The sequence below is a fragment of the Castor canadensis genome, chromosome 15 (assembly GCF_047511655.1).
Source record: "Castor canadensis chromosome 15, mCasCan1.hap1v2, whole genome shotgun sequence".
NCBI classification, from domain to species: Eukaryota; Metazoa; Chordata; class Mammalia; order Rodentia; family Castoridae; genus Castor; species Castor canadensis.
In genome coordinates this window covers 65,065,610-65,088,259 of record NC_133400.1, presented here as the reverse complement: position 1 = coordinate 65,088,259, position 22,650 = coordinate 65,065,610, and the positions used below count along the sequence as shown (strand labels likewise).

Sequence of the window (22,650 nt, the reverse complement as noted above, 5' to 3'; positions counted from 1 at the left end):
CATCAGCTCTGGGCCATGAGCAACCAACCCTGCCATTTGGATCTTCTGATTGAGCGATCTTATGGCTTGGGAAATATCAAGAGGTGCAGTGTGGAGTTTATGACAAGTTCTAGTAAGAGAATCATAATCCAGGCCTGATAGTTCTGGAGCAATGCCAGGCCATGCTGAGGAGAGAAAGACATGCCTTACAAAGTCCCTGAGTATTACTGGACCCTGGAAGAGTTGAAACTCTTACTCATGGGACACCAGGTGGCTGCATCCAGAACTTCCATTATGAACTGCATTCTGTTGGACCTTCCAAATTCTAAAGTCAAAGGGCCCAGAAAGTCCAGCCTAAGTTGGAAATGGAGCATCCAAATAAAATCAGAACAGGACCAGGGGCTCCAACTCCCCTGTCATTCACTGCAGCTATCTCATGATCACCAGTAGCTCAAGAAAAAGGGAAAAATTCAAGTCAGTTTATAGGTCCAGTATTTGGCACAGTCCAAAAATGGACAGGGACTGGATTTCAGCCACATTCCCTGGTGACAGAAAGACAGTAGGGAGGGAAAATGCCCAAAGTGGGCAGAGATTTGAGCAATAATAGGATTCAAGTCATTCATTTAAACAAATAATAGAAAGTTATTAACAGTGTATGAAGAGTAAAACTTTCTTCTGTGGAATCTCAGACCTTCCTTTCTGCGTTTTCATAGCCAATATGTTCTCTCTGATTATCCTCTGACTCAATGAGTCCTTTGATAAAATTGCAAACAATGTTTCAGGGTTCCATAGTCACAAAGAAAGCAGGGCAAATATCTACTGGCTATGTGCCCAGAAAGGGTGTTACTTTTGGCAAAATGAACCAGAGCAATTTCCAAAGTGGTATTTATTCTTTTTAAAATTATGCACACAACAAATGTCTGGGTGCACTGACTTCTCTAACCCATATACTAATATGTGGGTAGGCTTATTATTTGGAGCATTCACTCAGGAAGTCCTAAAATTAAGGTTCTTTTGGAAGTGTTGACTCATCCCTCGGCACTTTCTGAATATATCCATTTAACACACCAATTAGTAATTGTAAATTGCATTCTAAATTCTGCAGGTGATTTTCTGATGAAATGTTGCTTTGCTAATTCTAGTGAGTGTTGTTTAGAATTTGCTTTTGCATTGAAAATAACTTTGATTTTGCTTTTGGTAAAAATGGAAACTATTCTAGAAAAGGTCTATCCTACTGAATATTTCCTGGATACATGTCTTGATGTGAACACAGACTTCTAGTCTGTGAGGCTTGCATTAAAAATGGCACTCGCATGTGGACACCATTCACATTGCAGAAAGCAAATCCTTGGCACAGAATAGTTCATGAGAAATCCATTGCTTTTAACCATCTATGCACATTCCCCAAGAAACACTCACATGACATATTATAAAGTACACCAAGGTGTACTGTATAGCATGCATGATTTATTTCATAATTTAGTATTTTCCTGAGATGGATTAATTTTCTGCCATGAATGTCTACTGCTCCATGTCAAACATTAATTTTAAATGAAAATTAATGTTTTCTAACTGTAAACAAAAGTGGATAGTGCTGGGTGAATGTGAACAAATGAGATTATATGTGTGTATGAAAATGTTATGATGAAATGCATTATTTTGTACAATTAACATATACCAAGATAGAAAAAGTGCTCTTCTCTGAGAACCATTTGTATGGGAAATATTTATGTAATGCACAGAAAAAAAGAACAATAATTATTTTTCCAGATTTCCTATGTTGAATGCTTGCAGAAAACTTCCATTCTGAAACAGTTTCTATTAAGTTTGACAAATGGATAACAAAGGTAGACTTAGCATCAACTAAACATATCAACTTAGCCTTGATTTGTGTGCAACCATGGTTTGGAAGATAAGGGTAAATATTTAATATGAAAAAAGAGGATAGACGTTAGAAGGGGTTGGAGGTGGTGTTGAGGCAAAGGCATTTTTAAAGATTTGTTTCCTAAAAGTTTGGTCAGTGGGGTGTTTATTCTTCAACAGCTAGAACTTAATGTTTACAAGTAAAATATTTGTAGCTCCTAAATGTATTCCACAGGGCTGTTCACTATGCATGTGTATTTGCTTATAGTGCTTCAGTGTTGAGAATGTGAAAGAACACCAGCCTTTAAGATAGAGCAAAAGAGGGGGAGATTTTGATCAAAGTACATTATACACGTGTATAAATACCACAATGAAATCCTTTTGTACAATTAAGTTACATTGATTTAAAATAAGGAACAGAAAAAAATGAGTATTATGGAGACTAATAAATTTTGAGAATATTTCCATAGTTTAAAGTGAAACAGTACAGCATAAGACTGTAACATGAATTAAAAAAAATAAAAAGAACAGAGTACTTCAAATCATATAGAAAAGCCAATCTAAGTCTGGTGTTGTATCAGGGAGAGGACAAAGTAGATGGAAATGGGTAAGTCAAGGACTTTCAAGGGACCTAATGTCCTGTCACATGGTATGAAACTATCCCTTTTGCTGACTAACATTGTTTCTTCACCAGCATCTCCCACCTGGAAGATAACGGAAGAGGAATTTAAGGTGCACTTTGGGGTAACATGTTAAGATACATTCCAAACCCTAAGTTTTACACAAAAAGACACATAGAACCAAAATTTTGTTATACTTTTCTGTGCTGTATTTCTCTTAAGCCTCTCTCACCTTTTCAGAGGTTTATCATTAGAAGCCTTATTTTCTCTATTAACATTTATAGTTTTTAGCTCTTCAGCAAGACCCATATTCTCCAAACTTCTGTTGTGCATGGAAGATATCCACAAGACAGCATATTTGAAGTTTTAACATATGACTAATAAATCTTTCAACTCTCTCCTTTTCTGCCTCTCCAGGCTATTTCCATAAACCCCTCTCCATTCCATTTTCTTTCGATTCCTCCACCAAGTGTGTATATATACACATGCACAGGTGCAGACACACACACCCATACTCACACTTGCTCTCTTTCCTTTTCTTTGAAATTTGGCTATCTCTCTACTCTTCCTTCATTTTCTTTCTTCTCCTCCTATTTCTCATTTTAAGATTAAAGTATTAGAGAAAGTTTCCGTAGATTCATTGAAGATGGGAAAACAGATTAGCATGTGATATCCTCCAAACTGGAGAACATTTCTAATGTTTCTTTGAAAAAGAAGAGAAATATAAAAGTAAAAAAAATATTTAGCCCCCAGGAATTAAATTGAAAGCTAATTGTTAATATTTAGGGTCTTTGGGACTAAAAATTAAGATATACCATCTATGGACAGATTTTCAATCTTCAATAAAATTATTGTTTAGTTGGTTTATTCATAGATGTCATTGTGACTAGCAGAGCAAGAAGAAAGTTTATTATAAATTTGTTTTAAGTAAAAAGTTGAATTATACATATATAGAAGAGTACGTGAATCACAATGTATAACACACTGAATTTTCAAAGTTAATGATCCACTCCTGACCTTGTCATTTAGCCCCACCGACTGAACTCTCCTAACTGCCCTCACCATGGATTAGCCAGTTCTTGAGTTTTATATAAGTATGTTTGCAAAGTGAATGTTTTTGACCCATTTCTTTTGCTTAAAATTGTTTCATGGGATTCACTCATATTGTTAATGTAAGCAGGAACATACCCTTTTTTGTTGCTTTACTATAACCAATTGTACATCCTGATTTATCCATTCTAGTATTAATGGATGTTTGGGTGGTTTCCAGTTTTTGGTTATATAAAGATAACTGTTAGGAACGTTCCTAACTCTAATTTTCGGTGTACACATACATGCAACTTTGTCAGGTGTTTATTTGGGAGCGGGAGTGCTGGGTCATAAAACATGCAGTTTAGTTTTAATAAATACAACCAGAGTTCTTTTAGGCAGTTGAACAAATTTTGATTGAGAATGGGGATATTTTCTTTTGGAAAAAGCTTGTTTGACTGTTCATTTTCCTATCGTGTTGGTTGTCTTTTCTCATTGATTTGTGAGAGCGTGGTAGACTGCCTCTAAAATGGTCTCAATGATCTCACTTCCTGTGTTGACACCCTCCTTCCTGCTCTTTTCCCTGGAGTGTGGATTGAATCCAGTGACTGACTTCTCATGAATAGAACATGGCAAGGTGATGAGATGCCACTTCTGACACTGGGTTATAAAAAGCAATCACTTTGCTTGCTTCTCCTGTTCCCGCCCCCCCTTCCCCTTTTTCTCCCTCTCTAATCCTGTTGGAGACTTTGCTTTAGGGGAAACCAGGTGCATGTTTTAAGCTTCCTTAAGAAGAGACATATGTAGCTCCACAGTCACATGACTGAACTTAGAAACAGACCCTCCCCGAGTGAGCCTTCGGGGTGCCTGGAGTCCTAGCTTGACTGCAATCTCACAAGACTTGGCCACCTGACCCCCAGAAACTGTGAGATACTGCATATTTGTTGTTTTGTGTGCCTAAACTTGGGTGTAGCTTGTCCTGCAGCAATAGATAACTGACATAAAGTGTTCTTTGTATATTCTGGATAGGGATCATTTGTCATTTTCCTGGGCTGCTAACATTTTCCATTCTTAGTTTTGCCTTTCATTCTTGATTTTTTTTTGATAAACAATTGTTCTTAATTTTTCTCATATTTTATTTTATGATACTTTGCTTCCATAGAGAGTGAGTGCTAATGTGCTGTGTTTAAAAGCTAAGACTTCTTTGCTTGTACTGAAGTCATGAAAATTATCTTCAATTGCTATCTTTTCAAAAGAGAAACCCACTCACCAGAGTAGAATGTTTCCTAACAATTGTATTACAATGCACAACATGCATTGAGCAATTACCAAGGGCAAAGCATCATGCTAGTTGCCTTAGCTATATAACATAATTAAAACCTCACAGTTATTATGTGGCAGAAGTAGAATTTCAAGTCAGACCTATATGTGTATTTCAAGTCTTTATTATTTATCATTTATTTACTTATTACTGACTTGACACGACTTGTCACTTTGCAGTCCTGATTTGTCTAAAGTATTTCTGTCTTAATGGAGAGTAAAAGAGGATGAAATTAGTCTGTTTTGGCATCTAATGCATCCATCTTCATTTGGGTTTCTGTGCAGTAGTTTCAAAGTTGGAAGGAATAAAACACACACTGGGCTTGAGGTGTCTTGTCTTCTTGCCCAGGGGCAAACATTTTGTAGTTTTGTGAACTGGGAAAACTCATTTAACCTCTTAGGTGTGTTTTGGCATTTTTCCTTTCCTAAGCACCCAACATTTCTTTTTAATGCTGCTGTGATTTTCTCAGAGGGATTACCTCTTATCTCCTGGGCATAGCCTGGCTAGACAGATCAGGAGCACTGCTCCACTGCTGGTAAGACAGCTGTGCCCCTGGGGGGTCTTTTTGCCAGATCAGTTTTTCCTTAGCCAGAGCATGGTCAAGGAAGAGGTACATGCCCTTAGCTTGGCTGATCAAAGTCTCATTCTGATATTTTAATGGGTTGATACAAAATTGGAAATTAATTGGTTTCAGCTCCTTGCTTCCATTGGAATTGATTGACCTGACAGTGGCTACAACCCTGTGTCCACCACTCCAGTATAGCATCTTATGAGGACTGGATTATATGATGTAGCTAAACAAATAGCACAGAGTCTTCATATTAGTGATTGCTCAATAAATGTTATGTATTATGTTATAATTATTAGGAAACATGTGTTCTAGCTGGTTAATGAGTTTTTCCTTTGAAAATATGACAATAAAACACATTCTATAATTCATCTTTATCTCTATAATATTTGTATTTGGCAAACCAGGTCAGCTCCTTTGGGATTCTGATGCATTTTTCTGTTCAAGTTCTTCATCATAACTGAAGGCGTTGTCTTTGGAAATAGCCAAGTACATTTAATGCAGAAAAACTTAGCATAACAAGAAGCAGCTGCTGCAAAACTGACTTTGAGGATTCTTGCATGCACATGTGCTTGAGTCCTCTCATAGATGATAGTATTTAGTACCTGTTAAGTTAATTCAAGTAAATACATTAGCAGGTTAATGTATGCTAATAAATGCATGTTTAATGATTAAATGTTTTTATTCTGAATATCCTATTGAGCTTAGATATTAACTTCTTTGTAAATCCTTTGAATGGAGCATTTCAGGGTCAGCATGGTCACACAAACTTGTTTGGATGCATGTTTTTCTATAAATCTTTTTCAAGTAATTTCTCTCAGAGCAATTACATTACCTTCTACTTTCCTTCCTAAAAGTATTTGAGTGCATGGAGGGTGAAGAAAATAAATAGCGTAGAGAGAGGATGAAGAGGAGAGATGGATCCTGGGCAAGAAAAAAGTCTTGGTCTTCATGGCTCCTGGAATCTGTCACAACTGCATGGCTTGTTTTCTATGGCTTGTTCTCTCCAGCTTCCCACTCCTGAGGCCAGGGCTGCTCAATAGCGCAATAGATTATTACCTGCTGGTCAGCCACGGGTGTTGGGTTGGGAAGCTTCCCAAGGAGCAGAAGTGACAACCTTCAAATGGGGCAGGAAGAGAGCTAGAGCCTTACCAAACCATTGGGAGGGCCTTGGAGAAAGATGGGGAATTTGGTATTCCTCAAAGTCTACTCTCTACATGCACACTACTTGAGAATTAAAGACTGCCTCAAAATATTTAGGAAATGAAACACCAAGCTGAACACTTACTCTTTGATATGAAGTATGTAGACAAAATCACAAGCCACACTGGGAGCACCAACCACAAATTCATTTTGGGGTTCCCAGTCTTGGGCTTTGGTCCAAGGTGAAGGAAATTCCACATTTTTCTTGCAATGAGGCAGCTCAGATTTAAAAAGCAAAGAACAGGAGCGAGGGCATCTCCAGGCAAGAGTGGGTTATGGTCTTGGTTGTCTCCCACAGCTGTCTTCATGTTTTCCTGGCTATCACCCAGGACCCTGCTAACCCCTTTGAGACTATGGCTCCCCTAGACCTGACCTCTATTACTCTTCTCTGAAGTTAGTTCTAGCTAGACTTCAACATGATCCTTTCTCCCTTAGGAGCAAGATCTTGTACAAATTCTTCAGAAGACAATAAAAGACTCTGAAGTGCATCAAAGTTTTCCCAAAAAGTGACTGCTAGCATGTAGAAATCAATGTTCTGTGTCCCTTGGTTAATTGCATGTTGAGCACACATTGACTCAGCAGGAATATCCCCCTCCTCCCCATTCTGGCTTGAATGCTGAACTTGAATCGGAAGTCCAAGCCTCATGTGAATGGAAAGTTCTGGTGGAGTTTCATTTCCTCTTAGAACCTGCTGCCTAATCTCTTCTCCAGATTCAACTCCTGGCTATAGCTTCTGATTCTTTACTGTGCAATGTATTCCATTTCAAGCACCCTGGTCACAGTGAGTTCAACTCTAATTCTTGGTTTTCAAGTCAGGTCCAAGAAGTCCCTTTTCTGATTTCAAGCCATCTACATCTTGAAGCTATCTACTAATCATAGGCTTTTAAAGACATAAAAACCTATTATTCTTACTCTTGACTGACCCAGTTCTTACTGTCCTGATTGATTAGTTCAAATCAGACTCCCCTGGAGGGGTGATTACAATACAGATTCATGGATTCCCCATTTTCTGACTCAGTAGATCGAAAGGGAGTAGAGAATCTGCATTTCTAACATTCTCAGAAGATGCTAAAGGGACTGGTAAGGGGCCACACTGTACCATGTGACTCACATTAACCTCACTGTACAAAGTGAGGCTAATAGACCAGCGGCATAGGAATCACCCGGAAGGTCTTTAGTGCACAGCATCTGGGATCCCACTCTGGCCCTGTACAGGCAGCATCTCCACTTGATACTTAATAAATTGAGGCAGTGATGTGTCAGTGGTGTTCCAGAAATATGCAAATGGAAACTTAAAATACTATTTTTCTATTAAAAATGAGCACATGTATATTGTAGGGTAGAATATACAACTCACAAAACTTTTAAAGTTAAAAACAAGACATTATGAAGAAATTTCTGGTTTGTAGCAGATCATTTCCAACTGTACCCATGAGGATCTTGGGTGTACACAATTATTACTGCTTTTCCTTATGAGTGATTACATTGGAAGGCTGGGGGAGCTAGATTCCTTTACCTGTTTCTGAAAATTCACATCTGGGCCTGGTTCTATACGTCAAAATGTGGCTGTAATAAGTGGCTCCCGTTCCTGAGAGAAGCACACACGATTTTCTTGTCATAACTAGCAGAGGACTCCTCTTTTAGTTGGAAACTTGGTAATCTTACCATACTATTCCCTGTTCCCTTCTTGCAGCCTAGATTTTCAGCTAGAGCAATTTCTGTGAGTTCTTTCCCTCCCCTGCCCTTTTCTATAGCCTTGTTTTCAGGGAACTAGCTTTTGTCAGAATCCTATTTACTCAGGTTTACAATATAAAGCACGCTTATGTAGGCAGCCAGAGTAACAGGAAACACTATGAAAAGGGCTGTCCTCTGTTCTCTAACAAACAACTGACATGTTTCCTTAGAGAATTTGGTTGATTCTGCTTTGTTGAATATCTAAAGAGATATAGTCACTAGGAAAAAAAAAGAGGGGAGCGTTAGATATGAAACTCAAAGTGAAGGGCCCATCAGTTCTGTAGAAGGCAATAAAAGATGCAGAGAAAAAAATTGTGGAGCTATTGGAGGTAAATGCATAGGAACAGATAAAAGTCATATTCAGCTTTGATGGCAAAATCATATGTAATAAATTCCCTTGCCAATAAACCCTGCTTGTTTTGAACTTCTGGCTCTCTGAGTTGAGAGGGTAGAAAGACTTCATTTTTTATTTTAGTATTCCAGTGCACTGATAAGACAACAGCCTTTGAAAAAACCATTACTAGTATGGCTTCTCTTGTAGATTAAGAATCCGATCTAGAGCTCTATAGGAAGATCTTTCTGAACAGAGCTGACATGGGTAATGAAATGGGGTCACAGAATGAAAGAACTGCAAGAAAATCTGGCTGCAAGTGCTGTCCTCATTCTTTTAATTTGGTCTTGATCTAAAACAGCTCAAGTGGTAAAATCTCTCCTCGGTTACCAAGGAATTGCAGCTATTGATCAGTAGCTGTGAATGTGAGAAGGAAATACAACACAAAGTTTTATAGGATACTCCAAGTTGTGGTCATGTTAGGGCTAACTTACTACTCTGTGTTCCATGAGAGGTACTTGCAAACTCTGCAAGCCACACTGTAAGGAAAGAGCTAAAATGCCAACATTTCTTTCTTTTGTGCTATATAGTTCAGATCTTCTTGTGTTGAAGGTTTTGTCCCCAGCTTTTTGCATGATTGGAAAGTTGGTGGAACCTTTAAGGGGTGAAGCCTAGTAAGAGATTTTAGGCCACTGGACAGGGTCTGCCCTAGAAGGGAATGGGGAAGGCTCTAGCTCTTCCTGGCTTCTTTTGCTTCCTTATCATGAGCAAATGGCTTTGCTCTACCATGTACTTCCGTCACAATGTGCTGCCTCACCACAGGTCCAAAGCAACAGGGCTGATGAACTGAGGACTCTGAAATCATGAAGCAAAGTACATCTTTTCTCTATAAGTTGCTTGCCTTAGGTATTTGCTGTAGTGGTGGAAAGTTGACTAACTCACCTTGTTATCACATCTGCCCTCTCCTATATAAAGTACACCACCAGTGCAACCCTTTTATTCTTAAATTGAACTTTATAGTAGCTTATAAAGTAACTTACACTTTTGAAAATAAGCTCTTGACTCTTAAAGAAACAGACACAGTTGTTTTATAAGGAACAGAGTAGAATTATGTATGGATGGCATTTTCTCCACTCTAGAGCTAAGCAAACAGACACTGTCCTGAAAAGGTGATATAGCAATGATTTTCCAAGTTTTGGATTTCTCAGTTTTTGAGCACTTTGGCCAGATTGTAGAGACTCAGTGTGATGCTCACCCTCCAGGCCCTAGAGGGTTGAGACACCTTTTCCCTTGGCATTTTGGCAGTTTTGAAACTACATTTCTGGTGTCCCCCCATCAAAGAAGAGTATAACTCTATGAGAAGAATCACCTCCAGGCCTAATAATTGTTACATGAAATTCTAACATCCCAGGGAATTTTGCATGATCATCAGAGGCAAAATATAGAAAATGATGTAAGCTTAGCTGTCCTGAGTTTTTAGTCTAATTTCAATGTGCTTTTTAATATCTCAAATACGATAATTTCTGTGTATTTTCTGCCCATTTAGTAACAAGGAGGTAAAGAACAGCTCTTGAAAGGAAGAAGGTTCATTTGACTAATGAACTCAGAGAAAAGATCTTTCTTTCCTATCTGCTCACACCTATCCTCGAGGAGACTAGGAGCCTGCAGGAGACAAGCTATGAAACATTGACCTGGATACAGAAGTCACCTGAGGTTCTCAAAGGAGCCTGGGGTGGATGCTGAGGAGACACTTCCTCTCGCAGAGCAGAAGTTTTATAAAATGCTATCAGAGAGCTTTTGATATCCACTGTTTATTAAAATGGAAGTAGCGGGATCCTTCTGTTTCTTGCAGCAAGTAGAAGGTCACGCTGAGGTGGATCCCTGAGGAAATGGGAGCAATATAACACTCAGTTGCACTTGGCCTTGCTGCATGGGTGGTTTGTGCTGCCTTCCTCTCAGGAAGTCTTGGGACCAAAAGTGCTGAGCACAAACAAAAGGGGTGGCCAGGTTTCCCTGCCCTTTTCAGATCTTGTCTTTCTTGACTTGAATAAAAAGACTCCTGTGTGTGTGTGTGTGTGTGTGTGTGTGTGTGTGTGTGTGTGTGTGTGTGTGTAGTCTTGGGGGATGGCAGCTGGCAACTTCCATTCCAAACACCCAGGAAATAATCTGTTTCTTATAAAGAGCAACATATTATATCAAAAATATGAAATAAACACTAAAGTAATATTATGTAAAATTTAGCCAGGTGGAATGTAAACTAGAAACACTAAGACCTACAGTAGTATATGAGTGAGAAAACAGATAAAAAAAAAAAAAAACCATACTTTTCAAGTGCAGCCCAGATTGCACTGGACCCTTTTGATCTAATTAAAAACCTTTCAGCCTGGCTTTGTTGGGTTGACTTTTCCGTGCTTTTCCACCCGAATGCTGCAGTTCTGGGAAGCCCAGCGCCGGTCCGATGTGCTGAGTGATAGGAGCTGGCTAATGTGGTTCCTGGAAGAAGCGATAACTTTTCTCTACACGCAGTGCCTCTCCTGACCCACCTCAAACCACTCGACATACTTGTTATAGATCTTGGTTTTTTTAAAAGCCATTTCCCAGCCCCTGAAGTACAGCCATCAGTCATGTGACTGTTTATGTTTAAAATTTATGAGCTGATGCGTCACCTGTTGTATTTGATAGAGCCCTCCGATTTCATTTGGGAATCCTTTTTCATTAAAAATGAAGTGTGCTGCAAATATTGAAGAAAATTTGTAATCATGTCATCCTAACAAAACTGCTACCATTTTTGCTTATTATACATGTTCATGTTTTACATAATGGCAATTGTAGTATCATTTTAACTCTATTTATTAATAGTGCTTCAACACAGTTTTTCACATTGCCATATATTTTTCTTAACTATTTTTCTCAGCGACTGCACGTTAATGTATTGTATGGTGGCCATTCAGACTTTTCTCTTTATTTCTCTTCATTCATAGCACTTCTGCTTCTACTGAATTATTTTCTTAAGATAAAGTCTTTGGAAGGAAATTGCTAGGTTGCTCTGTCTGTTCTTTGTTGTATTCCTTGCCCCAAAAATGTTTATAGCAATGCCAACAGTAATTTAGCAATAAATGTATAATGCCATTTTTAGCGAGTTTCTGATACAATTTTTTTTTTGCTAATTCAAATGAAAATAGTTCCTTCACTTTGCTTTAGTGTTCGCTTATTTGGTTATGCATGTAAAGATAGAAATTATTTCCCATGTTTGCTATTTGTATTTCCTCTTGTACCAATTATCAGAGTGACACATTTTATAATTTCTCCTCTGCACCAGATCCATCAATTTTATAATGGGGTTCAGAAAACCTGCACAACCAATTAGTTCTCCATAATCTACCCAGTTCTTCCATTAGCCTGAGGAATGACTGCACAATGGTATTCTCTGCTTACAGATACTACTGTACAAATATTTGGGCCAACTGTTGATTGGGCTTTCTGCTTTACATTAGTATCTGTGTTTTGCTCCATATTCCATCTCACTGAAGAGGTTGTCAGTAGCAATAGCTTGAAGACAGTTATTTTAAGTGAGATAAAAAATATTTTACCAGAGAGTTGGAGCATAGGAAGCATTAGCTATTTAATGCACACAATTTAGCATCAGAACACCTCCTTCCCAGCACATGGGATCAATCTTGTTTCAAGACCTCTTTGTTATGGTCCAGGCAGTCAGTGTTCCTCTTGGTCAAAAAATCTGTCACCTCGAGATTCCATCACTATTTGGAGTACTCTGAACAATTCCCAATGTGTCGCAGGTGCTCCATAACCACTTACTAGATAAATAAATGAAGCAAAGAGTATGAGCCCTAAATTATTCTTACTGCAACTGGGATATGTAAAGAGGATACAGATTCTTTATTTGATCAATTTGTAACTCACCTGATTTTCCTCATGAGTGGGAAGCCCATCTGCTAGGTTGTGGAGAGAAAAACTAGTTGAGTTTCGATCTTAGTCAGAAGCTATAATTGAAATTCTCCTTTGATTTGACTTGGTCTTTACTAGGTTATTTCAGGCTCTCATACAGTTCCCAGGTCTCCTGGTTTGTCACTGAAATTCTGTCTAGGCTCAGGCCCACAGCTCTGCTGGCAGAGCTGATTGTGCAAAGACACGGCCGTTCATTTTGGCCAATGAACAGTGGCTTCTCCCTGTGCAGTTTGCTCAGGGTCTTAGAGATTTGATCTTTTCTAAGCAATTGATGATATGGCAGGCACTGTGAGTATTTGACACACCTCCCGTTTGTCCCCTGGATCAGTTGATGTGTCTCTCTGGCCCCTCAGTAGGGTACTAGGTCACAACTCAGTAGGAAGGTAAGTCCTGGAGCATCTGCTAGGCCATATCTGCCTACCCACAAGGCTTTCTTCTCTTAACTGGGTGAACCGAGGCTGCCTTGTGGTGGAGGAATACATAGAAAAGCAAAAGAGAAAAACAATCTGGCATTTTCCAAAATATTACCTCTGATTCACCAGAGAATAAAGGTGGGAGTTACTCTCGTAGAAGAATATCACAAGTCATGATATGGAGAATACAAACTAATTTGGGAGGTAACTTGGAGGAATGTCTTGAAATCTTCTTTTTCTTTTTGAAATCTTAATCAAATGTTCCAAACAACCTATAAATCTAAGATGTAGATATCCTTACCCTGCTTTTTACAAGTCCCTCTTTGTCCCTTTGAAGGAATGAGTGAAGAGTAGAAAGAAAGGGACCCAGAATCTGGTGCTAATAGAAGTCCTTCCATAGGGAAAAGAATGATCACAGGTATGAAATAGGTGTTGTTCTGCTACCCTTATTTCCTGGATGACATTTGCTCTGGATGAAACAGACAAAGATGCTAGGGAGACAGTAGCTAGCATTGTTTAGGCTTCTGCAAGGATCAATTATCAGCTCTTTTGCATCTCTTCATCTACTTACTGATTTCCTCTCCTTACTTCACCAATATCTCCCAGCCAAAGAAGCAAACCATGGTGAAAGAAGCTACCCAATCTCTTTTCTCTCCACTTGTAGCCCATTGAAGTCAGGTATCAATCAGTTTCCATTTTCTAAACAGGCAACTTTCAAAAACATTGACCACCTTAAAAAAAAAAACACAGAACCAGTGTAATGGTGCATATCTGTAATCCCAGCACTTGGAAGTTCAAGGCAGGAGAGTCATGAGTTCAAGGCCAGCCTGGGCTATATCTCAAAACAACAAAACAAAACAAAACCCCACAAGCACAGTATTCACTTTCTTAAGACTCCTGACATCCAAATCCCATTTTATGTTTCCTTTTTTGTGTGTTAACATTCTTTTTAGCAATGTGTGTGTGTGTGTTTACTATAATTAGCAGTATTGAAATTACACTGTTGTTAAACTTGGTTTACATTTCCTGAACCTGGACCAGCAGGCAGACACCAAGGTGGAGAAAGCAGTTGGTCCAGGACCTGCCATCTTCAGGAAGCAAAGTCTCCCACAGATAGTAGGGAGTTGCATGCTTTTTTATTTTTTTAACTCCCCTGTAGTGAGGTTTGAACTCAGAATCTCACACTTATTAGGCAGGTACTCTGACACTTGAGCCATGCCACTAGACCTTTTTGGTTTAGTTATTTTTCAAGTATGGCCTCAGGTTTTTTGTTTGGTTGGTGTTTTTGCCCTGGTGGACCAGGACCGTGATCTTCTACTTCTTCCTTCCATGTAGCTGTGATCACAGACACATGCTTTATTGTTGAGATGGAGTCTTGCTAAGGTTTTGCCCATGCTGACCTCAAACCATGATCCTTCTGATCTCCACATCCTGAGTAGCTCGGATTACAGGTGTGAGCTGCCATGCCTGTGCAGAGTTGCATGTTTTTCTGGGCACATGCAACCTTTTATTGAAAAGGCAACTGAATTCTCTGGCTCCTAAAGAAGTACATACTTCTTGGAATTGAGAAACAGTGTCTGGCTTGAGAGTTGACCTGGGTTCCAAGACAATGGTCCCTAGTAACTTCCACCTAGTGAAGTGGGCAGTAAGGGGAGTATAACCCTGTATAGTTTCCTACCAAGCAAATCTCAGCTAGGTGGCCATGTGAAGACCAGCTGTCTTCCCCCACTTAAGAAAGTGGTGCTTGGGCCTGCTGCCCACCCCTGCAGCCCTATGACAAGGGGAGCAGCATCCAGGAGTCTAAGAGGAGAGGACAAGGAGGTGCCAAGGCTGCCACTTCACTTCCTGAGAGCCACACCCCTCCTTATTACATAATTTTCCCCTGAGCCTGAACAATAGGCAAAATGTGTGCTGAAGAGGCTTTCCTTAGCCAAAATATAATTTCCTGCACCCCGTGATTAACCAAGCCTTCTTCTTCACACCAAGAGTCTGTGATTGGCCCTGATTACTCAACTCCAGGAAGTCAGGGATGGGTTTCCCGGCTCCTTCTCTCCCTCTTCTCCCATCAAGCAGTAATCAGGATGATTCTCAAATGTTAAATCACTGAGGCCTGATTTGCTGCACTTGCTACTTATCTGACCAATTTAGCAGCAAAGCACTCTTGGGACCTAATTTCTGGTTTGAACTGTGATCATTCACACCTCAGAAGAAATAAAGATTTTTGTTTTCTGATCTGATGAGAAGGCTGCAGTGTTATTTGTTGTGTGGCTGCTTAAATCTCAGGTGAAGGAAGAAGATGGTGATGGCAGATACAGACCTTGGTTTACGGGGATATCGGTGACCTTCATAACCTACTCCTTTCTGAAGTGCCGCCAACCCTTATAGGTGAGCAGGGGGCAGTGCACACCGTGGTAGGATGAGCAGGGGAGGGAGACTTGCGGAGGGTCACTGGGGAATGTGTCTGCCTTGCAGGTGAGGAAGACAACGGAAACTAGAGATCTGAGTATCCTTTGAAGACTCAGAGGAGACAGTGGCTCATAACTCATTGCCACCTTCATGCAGGAAGTGTTTTGTTCTGAATTTTTCCGGGGGCACATGTGACATGCAAGGCTGGCCTTTCAGGGAGCCATACCTGGGGTCGATGTTAGAATTTCACAAGCATTAGCAGGGTAAATTTGTCTGTAGACATTTTTTATCCCTCTCCACTCTCATAGATTTTCTACTAGGAGTATTTGGTACTATGCTGCTCACTGACTACCCAAAGTCTTCCCAAATGTTTCCCAGAAGTACCATAGCTAGCAAGAGAAATCACGTGTTTTTTTTTTTTTTCCCTTGGAGAAGTGTTTCTATATTTACTTGCCTCAACTAGAAGTGCCCCATTGGGCCTTATTCCATCTGGATCAATCATTGTCAGCATTGAGTTCCCCTGCCTTGAATCTTTCCTGAATTCTGCTGATACCCAAACTTGGCTTCCATGGGTGTTATTTCTTCAGTCTCTTCCCAGACAAGTGGCTTTCTGATTCCCTGCACAGAAGTAAGAGATTAATAGGCAATAAACAATATCATATATCTGTTTCAAATGGTGATATGAAAGGTTAGCCCAATGAAGTGGCTTCAATGTCAGGAATCCCAAGTTCTCAGGCAGGACATTGGTGGGTAGGACTGAATACATAAGTTTTTCCTGGTTCCTTCAGTTTCCATTTGCTCCTTCAGACTGTCTACTCAGATCACACTTAGGGTAGTTTAGTTGTCACACACATCCAAAGACATTTTCTAGATTATAAATTTATTGGTACAAAGAGAAATCTGTAAGAACAAATTAAGTGTACAATAAAAATAAAATACTTTTCTTTGGCAGTACTGGAGTTTGAACTCAGGGCCTCACACTTGCCAGGCAGGTGTTCTACTGCTAACACCATGCCCCCAGCCTTTTTTGACTTTAGTTATATTTTTCAGATGATCTTAGGCTTTTTTGCCCTGCGCCAGCCTCGAAACATGATCCTCCTACCTATGCTTCCAGCATACCTGGAATTATAGACATGAAACACCATATCTGGCCCTAAAAACTTCTTACTAAAAAGCAAGAAATTGTATGTTTCTCAAAATACTGGAGCTATATAGTATAGTTGCCACTTCTGGTTCTAACAGCACAGTGATATATACAGTAGAATGAAATTGTTGGGTCAGGAAACTTGAGTTTTTAATCACAGCAGTGCCACTGACTAAATATGTACCTTAGAACTAGTTCTGTAACACCTGTGGACATCTTCCCCCTTATTTTTTAAGCAAGAGAGAAAAATATTGCATAAGAGTGTGCGGTGTTGTCTTGGGTCCAAGGAGACCTCAGTTTCAGTTCTGATTTGTCTCTGCCCAGTACTGAACAGTGAGACTTTAAGCAGGTAACTCACCACATCTCTGAGTTTTAGATTATTCATCTTAAAATAGACATAATAACAGTAGCCACTAAGTGGGCTGAACATAGCATGTTGAGTGCATAATGAGTGTTCAATAGATGGTAGCTACAACTGTACAGTTAATAAAATATTGTAAGTAGCAGGGCATGGTGGGCACTCCTGTAATCCCAGCTGAGGTAGGAGAATCATGAGTTCCAGGCCAGCCTGGTCTATATAGCAAGACTCTTTCTCAAAGAAAAAATAATGTAAGTAGATTAATAGAACTCAGAATGCCTTTCTATATCAGTCTATTTAGTGAGAGAAAAGGGTGGGAGAAATAGAAAAGTTTTTAGTTATGACCACACTCCCATTTTTTTCCTCCATTTTTCTCAAGAGATCCACAGTATCCTTACATGAACAGATAAATCTGCCAGTCAGTCCAGTCCCCTTCTCATTCCACGCTCACCAAATAACTACATTTCAAGCCTAATTCTTTGGTTTCATTTCCCAAGTGAGCCCTGTCGGGAAGCAGAATTGTCCTCTCTGATAATGACCTTCCCTGGTGAAAATTAAAGACTCATTCATCTAAAGACAGCCAAATGTAAAATTGCACTTCTAAAATACACCAGCTAGATCATCATCCTTCAACGCTGTGGCAAGTAGGAAGCTTTTAACGTCAGAGCACTTAAGAATTTGGGTTTTAGAAACCATAACCCAAAGGTAATACATGGGTCTTTTGCAAGAAAACTTCCTGCCATGTTCTTTTGCTGTGGTTTTCATCTCACCCACCTAAACCTCATGAAAGCCAGAACAGTGATCCATCATGCAAAGTGGGACTTGTCTAAAATAACTGGGCACGATAGCAGATGAGTGGTAGGAATGTATAGCAGCCGATGCTGCTTATCAAGCCAGGAGATGACTCATTAATATTTGGCACTGGTTCATGGAAGGTCAGAGACAAATCCTATACTCAGAGCTTCTGTGCTGTATGTACCCTGACAGCCCTGTCCATTTATGCCCTGCAGTAGCCACATCTGGTTATTCATATGAGCCAGAAGCCCTCACCAGCAAGGACAGTGTGCCCAGCTCTGTGTCCATGGGTCCAAAGACTCAGGGTAGTAACCATTGGTCACACTTAGCTCATTTGGGGAGAACTTTTCCTTGAGAAGAACTTTATAAAATGAACATGTGTCTTCTCCCTTTAAAAATGTCTTTCAAGACTGTGAGTCGATGATGGTGCTTTTGAAGCATAGTGTAGGATGGCACGAGGCAGAGAGCTCTGAGGGCAAGAGACTAACTCTAACCATAATGATCTGACAGCTACTAATGAAAATGGGCCTGGTGAATCAAGGTGTATTGTGCACATTCAGTTTGCAATGTGTTCAGTTCTACTTTCTCTGACCACTTTGAGCCATTCATTAAATTTGCCAATGAATTCTAAAAATATTGATTCATCATGTGCTAGTTGCCTAAAATAGAAAGAGAAAGACATCATAGTTGATGCATTCAAGAACTGCATGAGAGAAGAAAAGGAGGAAGCAAGTGATTATGCAACTGCAGTGGGTAACCCAAGGTGCATGGGAGCCCAGGAAGAGCACTTGACTTGGAGAACTCCATGGAGTGTTATCAGAGGGAAGGGGCTGGATAAAGGTATAGAATTCTAGATGGGATTTTAAACCAAAACTCAAGTGATCATTTGAAAAGTCCACTTGCTTTCTGAAGTTCAACCTCTGAAGGTCATTTAGAGATGGAGGGGCACCATTTCTGCTGTCTAACGCCTGCATCACAGAAAAGTTCCGAGTTGCACAGGAAACAGATTTAGTATTGTTCTTTCCAGACAAATGCTGAGGTCGATTCTGTACCACCTCAGGGACTGCAGGTGACATGCATGGCAGAGAAGTTGTGGCTCACTATGAAAGGTGAAGGGAAGTCATGTGGTTAGATTGGAGTAGGAGAGAATTGATGTAGAGCAGTCCATAATCACTGGGGAAGAACTCTAACATGGCTGGGCTGGCACTGGGCATTGTGGTGGGAAGCCAATGAAGTCATGGTGCCAGTACTGCACAATGGACCCTAACACATCTGCTTTGGGAAACATTCACTGCTTTGGCAAATGGAATTCTGTGGTAAGGAACATCCTAGAGCAGTTCAAGGAGAAGCATTTGAGCTGCTGACAGGAGACTTGGGCCTCTCTGTCCTCCTGGAGGAATGAACACTCACTGGTATCATTCTACCATCCATGAGCACAGTGCTTCACATCTCCACCATGTGAGACCTTTAAATCCATTTACATGCAGAAGCTCGGATTCCCCACCTTGCTGGTCTCTGTGGAGAAGAGTGAAAGCAGTTTGTAAAGTACTATCTGAACACAGATTATCATTTTATTATCATCAGTTCTCACAGAAAGTCCTGTAAGACAGGTGAGGCAGGCCTTATTAACTCTGACTTGCTAATGGAAAGAGCAGAGAGGACAGGAAAGAAAATTTTGTATACAGACTAAGAAAAGCTGTGGGTGGTTATCTTTCTGGAGGAAAAGGAAAAAAGACAGTATGTTTTAAAAACTCTCTTCCAATCCAGCAATTACAAGTTTAAAGACTATCATTTGATTTAATCTTACTTTTTCTAAGGATTTCTCTGGGAGTGTAGTCAGCAGTGTTTTTACTTTGCCTTTCACCTCATACACAGTTAATTTGGTATGACCATCACTGAGAACAAAGAAGAACTAAGTCTATCTGTGGATTTTTTTCAGGGAAAATCAACTCAAAAAAATGGGAGGGTATGTTTGAGAGGGGCAGGTGGGCAGGTGTGGACACCATTACGAGCAAATTAGTCAGTTTCCCTGGAGGGCAGGGCAGTTTCTGACCATCAGAACATCAGCATCATTGTTTCTGCCTGCTCTCAAGTGGCTCCATTGTCACCTGACATCAATCCCTCTGTGAGCATCTTCTCCATCACTTACAGCTCTAAGTGCTGACTGGGCTACAGGCTGACACAGAGGAGCTGGAGAGTTTGGGTGGCCAGGAAGTTTGCCCATTGCTAGTATTCCCCACTGATAACAACCTTATCTTGATGGAAGGGGGCAGTGGCCAGACATCAGCAATAGCTTTGCCCTTTGTGGTAGGTCTAGGACATTGTGGCATTTAGAGCCTGCTAGCCTGTCAGCTAGCCAGAGCTGTAGAGTTCTGCTAGGTGGGGGCCAGTGGAGATGGATGAAGAATAAATGGATTTTGCTGTGGTTTGGATGAGTGTCCCCCCTAAGGTCTATATAATAAAGGCTTGGTCCCAAGATGGTGCTAATTGGAGGTGGTGGAACTTTTAAGGGGTGGGGCCTAGTGGGAGATCCTTAGATCATGGGGGACAAGCACCTGAGGGGGATTGTGGAACCCAGGATCTTCCTCTTGCACTCTGCTTCCTGATTCATGATACAAAGTAGTTTGCTCCACTATGCCCTATCCATCTTTGCCATCTGGTACCCTACCCAGAGTCCAAAGCTACAGGGCTGCCTGATCTTGGAATGGAACCGTTAGAACTTCTGAACTTTTTTCTTTTTTAAGTTAAATGCCTCAGGTATTTCATTATAGTAACAGAAAATTGACTTACGCAGATTTCAATCAAATCCACCTGAGTTGAGGGAGGGGAAATGAGGCCAAAAGCAGCCCTCATTGGAAAAGGGGCACATATACATCTATACCTTTAGGCAAGACCCATGATAAAAAAGGAGAATGTGATTTTAGGGAAGTTGAGCCCAAGTCTGGGGCTGTCCAATTTATGCTTTTGTTCTTCTGTAGTTATTTGCTGTGCTCCTTCTTAGTCTTCAAGGTGTCATTCTAATTTTTGGTGTGACCCCGTGCCTGAGAACTACAACATCCTGACACAGTTGCCTAGAATCACCACTCTAGTTAATACTTACTGAGTACACATTACATGAGTGACTGAAATGGTAAACCCAAAAACTTCAAAAACACCTCTTTTGTTGTTTGAAATCCTTCTGAAAGCATCATAACATAACCACAGATAAAGAGATCGTCATCTCTGGGGTCAGCACAGGGACCCAGCTTTCTCTGGTGCTTGCAGCACACCCAGGGCTGAATTGGATAACACTTCTTAGAGAAAATACTGTGATGTAGAAGTTAGTGATAGACACCACTGGGTGGTCGAGAGTCTTGTCCTTTCTCATTTGAGGCTAGGACTATTGCAAAGATTCCAGAACGGAGAACAGTGAGCACAAAAAGCCACTTTTTGGGGGGTGCTGGGTTCAAACTCAGGGCCTCTCATGTGCTAGGCATGTACTCTGCTACTCAGCTACACCCCCAGACCCAAGTGCTGCCTATTGAAGGGAAAACAAGCATTCATCTATGACAACACAAAATGAGAAAAAAAATTGCCTCAAAGAAAATTTTTGCCCAAAAATTTGTATGAGAATACAATTACAGCCTGGTGTAGTGGTACACATAAATGATCCCGACACTCACTACTGGGCAGCTGACGCAAAAAGATTGTGAGTTTGAGGCCAGGCTGGGCTACATAAAAAGAGCCTATCTCATGAAAAGAATTATGGACATAATTACAGCACCATTGTTGCCCATTGATTCCATGGGAGAAATGGAGAAAATGATAATTCTGTTTTTGAAAAAGAACAAAAACAACTTCCTTTTCTTAGTGTCAAGATGGTGGATCACCTCGCCTGTCAATGCAAAATATCAACTCTGACTCTCTTAAAGTCCACACTAAGGGCTTGAACTTCAACTCTGTATTCCAAGATCCCAAGTGGGTAAATGACATCTTTAATACTTTACAGTTTCATCTGTCATCAACAGTATGGATGGTATTTAAAATCTCCTGAGAAGTCTATATAAAGTTTCATTTATATTTCTAAGGTTGAGATTTTATTTCCTACCTTCCCCTGAGTCTCTGAAATCAGGACAAGCACTGTGGAGCTCTAGCAGGCATCCTCTCTACTTCTGGTATAAGCAAAATCTTTTGACTACCTTGATTGTGGAACAATTAATTAAATAAAACAAAGGAAAGAAAGGAAATCACATTCATTCCTTCTCCTATGGTTTATCATGAAGGTACTTGGACTGAGATTCTTTTCCCAATATCTACTTCATTTCAAGATTAGGAAATTAGAAGGACCATCTTACACAACAAAACCCTCCACCCACATTCACAATTAACATTAACCTCCTCTAACATCACGGCATTTCCCCTCCTGCTGTGGAAGGAAAATCTGAAATAAAAAGCCCAGTGCTGCTCAAGGGCAATTAATAGCAAGGAGATGACAAAAGATCTTAGAACAGCTGACAAAGTGACCCTGGGAGGGAGCTGGGCCCCGGCTCGAAGTCACAGTGGGAAGCGTGTACCCTGTGCAGCATGTGCTTTGTGCATGAAGAATTAAAGGATTTTTGTCGCCCAGGATAATGCAATTAAAAAGTACACCACCAGAACCCACTCCATGCCAACTTGTTTAAAATTGGGCCTCAGACCCGGGGGCCAAATTGAAAATTGAAGCTTAAACATCTCCATTGCCAGGAAGGAGGGTAAGGAGTGGGGGGCGGGCTGGATGGCCTCCTTGTGAGGACAGGTGCCTGTTAGTGGAACAGAAGGACATATGTTCATTGCCCATGGTCAGAAATGATTAGAGGACCCAGATAGGTGGACATGGCTAATGTCGGAGGGGAAGCTAATTAAAAGCAGGATCTGAGACCTCTTTCTTCTTTTCACTCAGTG

General features: G+C 40.4%; 1 long non-coding RNA gene across 1 annotated transcript in view; it reads left to right on the top strand.

Annotated features, from left to right (window-relative positions):
• The first annotated feature begins 4,233 nt into the window (after positions 1 to 4,233).
• The window catches only part of LOC141417297 (uncharacterized), a 38,427-nt gene continuing 20,010 nt past the window's right edge, over positions 4,234 to 22,650 (top strand). Inside the window, exons 1-2 of the long non-coding RNA XR_012441819.1 lie at positions 4,234 to 4,416; positions 15,311 to 15,412. This is a non-coding gene — a long non-coding RNA (uncharacterized lncRNA). The remainder of the gene's footprint in view (positions 4,417 to 15,310; positions 15,413 to 22,650) is intronic.